Source organism: Tupaia chinensis, unplaced genomic scaffold, assembly GCF_000334495.1.
Source record: "Tupaia chinensis unplaced genomic scaffold, TupChi_1.0 Scaffold000511_1, whole genome shotgun sequence".
Lineage (NCBI taxonomy): Eukaryota > Metazoa > Chordata > Mammalia > Scandentia > Tupaiidae > Tupaia > Tupaia belangeri.
This window is the reverse complement of record NW_006160024.1, coordinates 2,705,439-2,710,024: the sequence shown is the minus strand read 5'-3', so window position 1 is coordinate 2,710,024 and position 4,586 is coordinate 2,705,439.

Genomic DNA, 4,586 nt, shown 5'->3' with positions numbered 1-4,586 from the left:
ACAGCTAAAGATTCTTTCTGTTGCTTATGGTTGTAAGTTCTTAATCCTTGTTTTCGGCTTCAGCTTGCTGGCCCAGAGGCCACACGTCGCCCCGGAGAGCGGGGCGGGGGAGGGGGGGGCGTGCGCAGGGCCCGGGAGGGCCCGCCTCATTTTCTGTTGGGCAACAAAGTCTGTCCCTAAGAGGAACCCACTCTCACACGTGGCCCACTGATGTGGTCTCTCTTCCATGCGAATTCTCTGATGCACAATAAGGTGCATTTAAAAGTGTGGGTATGGGGGCCATCACGTGGCAGAGTGGTTAAGGCATTGGACTCCCACGTGGCTGACCACAGTTCAAGCCCAGAACCTGGTAACTTGAAACGCACACTGGGGAGTATGTGAGTGTGTGCCCAAAGTCCCAAGAGAAGAATGGAAGGAAGGAATTGTAGCATGGCTATCTCCCTCTGGGGGTAGGTGGGGGGTGTGATTTCTTGTTTTCTGTAACTATCTCTCCAACAAGCACACACACCCTATAGTAAAAATCTCTAAAAAATAAAAAAAAATTTTTATAAAAGTGTAGGTATGAGTTTACTGGTGCCTAATCAGGCTGGCATTCTGAGTAAAACTTCTCATAAATCCCAAGCATTTTTACAGCTTCTTGCCTATATGGACTCTCTGTTATTCATGTTAGAACAAGCAAAAATAGAGAAAGGCAGAGCAGTGAGGACCCCGTCCAGACAGCCACATCTCTGTATCTTTTGGTTAACGTGCCTCACAGACATCTCATCTTGCACTTGTGATCTTCATGCTCTTCATCCACATGAGAGGAAATTTGTTGCTGCCCAGAGATGAAGAGACCCCAGGACAACAATTTTTCTTCCACTTCCATCCCATGCTCTGGCACAAATAAAATCAGTTCCTTCTCATAATATATAAAACAAATTGTTCCTGAAGCTCTAGTCACAAAACCAAATCTGGGAGCACACAGAACATGCCACCAACTCTGAACTCCTTCACTTGAAATTTGAGATGTTAAGCTGACTTCTGATTCTTAGACAGCCCAGAGCACTTCTTGACCTCTGTTTGCTCCCCCATACCATGGAAATCTACATCCCACATCCACAACATTCTTATTTTAAAAGAATAGGAAAAAAAGTAGTATTTCTTATTGTTCTTTTTATTGACCCTTGAGTTATAGTCAAAGATCCCCCATGGAAGAGCTAGGTGGTGAGGAAGTCATGAACTCTTCTCAGTATATAAAAAAATTGGGAAAAGTTACGTATTTAACTTGTTACAGTCTACCCTAATTAACCTAGGATCAGATCTTTCTGAGTTTAGGTGAGATTGCCTCAACTCTGTGTGAAGAGTTACTGATTAACAAAAGTGATTGACCATTGAATGGTTTTAACACATGGATTAAAACATAAACTAATTCTGGGCCAGCCAGATGGCATGGTGGTTAAGGCAGCTGGATCCTATATGACCAAGTGCATAGTTCAAGTCTCTGGTGGCATGGAAGATCTGCTGGGTGCATGTATATGCATATCCAGAATCACAAGAGGAGACTAGAGGAGAGGGGATTGCAGGGTGACTATGCACCTGGGGGATGATTTCTCACTTTCCCTTTCTCTCTCTCATGAGTGTACATACCCTATAGCAAAACATTTTTTTAAATAAACTAATTCTTGCTTAATAGATAGTCTGCTTAGAAAATTTATCAAGATTTACAACTCATTTGCTATACTGTAATGATACACAGTGATGGGATGCAAAATAAATACATAAATAAAATTTTTAAAATAAAAATAAATAAGAATTACTAAACCAGGAAGAAATAAAAAGATTTACTGGAAGGTTGGATGCATAAAAGCATTAAATAGGTTCTCAGTGGTGCAAAGACTGGAAACACTGATATAGCAGAGAGAATTGATCTTAAATCCTTATTCCATCTCTTCCAGCTCTGTACACATGCTCCACTCAACTTCTCTAGTCCATATTCCTCCTTGTTGTAAAGTAAGATAATACTGGCCTTGCTGGGTGGTTGTAATAATCACAGGTACAGAACAAGTGTCTGTAGGTGGAGTTTTGAGGAAGAGAATGATGATAATGATAATGGTTAAGGTGATGACCATGATGATGAAGATGATAGTGATGATGATGACGTGATATGATAGTGATGTTAATGGTGATGGTGGTGATACTAACTTCCCATCCACAGAGCCTCTGATTCAATTTGTTTACGGTGGAATTCGGACATCAGTACGATTTTAACACTCCCCAGACGACTCCTCTTGTGTAAAGCACAGCCTAAGATCAGAAGTCCTCAAACTCTTACTTCTCAAGGTACCTTTATATTAAAAAATTATTCAGGGGGCCAGGGTGGCATAGTAGTTAAGGTGCTTGACTCCCACATGGTCAACCACAGTTCAAGTCCCGGACCCAGCAGCTTGAAAATCACACTAGGCACATGTGTATGCATGCCTGCCAAAATTCCTAAGAGGAGACTGGAAGAGAAGGGATTGCGAAGTGCATCCTCCCTGGGGTGGTGGGAGGGATTTCTCACTTCTCCCTCTGTCTGTTTCTCTCTCTCTCTCTCACTAGTGAGCACACATACTCTATGACAAAAATTATTGAGGACTTCAAAGAAGATTACTTGAAAGTAAATTTTTAAAACACAGCAACCAGGACCAGCTGATGGTGTAATGGTTACATCGCTAGACTCCCACATAGTCAACCTTAGTTCAAGCCCTGGAGCCGGCAGCTTAAACTCATGCCAGGTACATGTGCATGCATTCCCAAGCTCCCTAGAGGAGAATGGAGGAGTAGGGATTGCAGTGTGGCCATCCTCCCAGGGGGTGATCTCTCGCTTTCTGTCTCTCCATGTCACTCTGTCTTTCTGGTGAGCACACGTGCACTACAGCAAAAACCTCTCCAAAAAAAAAAAAAAACCACAACATACATGCATACCTTGATTAACCATCAGAATAACAGCATTATATATGTCATGTAGCTTCTGGAAAACCGTACCAGATAGTTAGAGAGAGAAAGGAAGAGAGGCAAATAATATCTTAAACTATTATGAAAACAGTTTTGACTTCACAGACCTCCTGATGCTTCCTTAGACGAACTTTCTACCCAAAAATATTGCTCTTCTGCCCCCTTCGCTCAACATTGCTTACACACACACACACACACACACACACACACACACACACACTCAGCCTCACTCCCTGGCATGCCACACCTAGAAGAAGAATCATACCACTGACTTTCAGACAATACAAGACAATCATATCCTATGTAGCCTGATATTAAATGGCCATTAGAAAGGGGTTGGGTCGAAGGTTGCCTCAGCTCTAACTGTTTAAAATAAAACAAGAAAGATTTGCAAAGTAAACTAATAGTCAGACAAGATTGTTAATATCTTCGTGGGCAAATGAACTCTATTTATGTGCCCTTGAGCCCTTTAGAAACAGACAGACGCTGAGCAAAAAATATTTGGTTGATTAATCACACACCACATTCACGACTCACAATGACAAATCACTGACTCAGTTGAGCAGCAAAGGTCTCAAGTTGGCTGATTCTAGGAAAGATTAGTCTAGCACACAAGTTCATTTGCCCCACACAGTGTCATTTTAAAATATCAACTAGTTCCCAGCATTAAAATTCAGGAGATGCCACATAAAAATATGAGCTGCTTTTTAAAAGAAGAAGAAGAAAATCTGGCAACATTAGGGCTCTGTTTCCTCAGTGAATAGAACAGAGTGGGAAGTGCTGCCTTCAGGTGAGGTGTGGTTTTCCTTCGTGAGCCCAGCCCACTTCTCTTAATTGCATTATATTCGGTGGTACATATTCATGGAGGTAAACTCACCACTTTTTTAAAGAACTTCATGGATCTTAAAAGCCTCTCGTGTTCATAAAGTCATATTAGTAAGGTTAGACTCACACCATTTATTTATAAGTCAGGCTTACTACAACTTCTACTATCCAGAACCTACTCTGGGTTCTGAAGAGCCATGAATAAGGTCCCCTATAAGCCAAGAGAATGAACCCAAAGTCCATGCAAGTTTTTCTGAGTGAAGACATTATATTGGTTAATTAACTTCCAGTTTACATATTCTTTCAAGCCAAACATAAAAATAATTAGACACAGAAAAAATTAAAAATACACTTCACCTTCACTCCACTTTCCAGGAAAAACCATAACACAAAGTCAAGATTAATGGTGAAAGACCAAATGCATCCTTATCCTCTTAGATAAGGAACAGGCAAGGATGTCTGTTCTTACCACTGCTATTCAACATACAACTGGGAACCCTAACTACTGCAATAAGGCAAAAGAAGGAAATAAAAGACAAATAGATTAGAAAGGGAGAAATAAAACTGTCTCTACTTATAGATATTATCTATGTAGAAAATTTCAAGAAATTTTTATGAACTCATAGAACTAATAAATGAAGTTGCAGAATACAAGAACAAAGATCAACACAGAGCAAAATTATTGTGTTTCTATACCCTTAAAATTAACTAGCAGAGGACCAGCAGGTGGTGTGGAGGTTAGGGCGCTGGAGCCACATAGCCAGCTGTGTGATTTGAGACCCAGT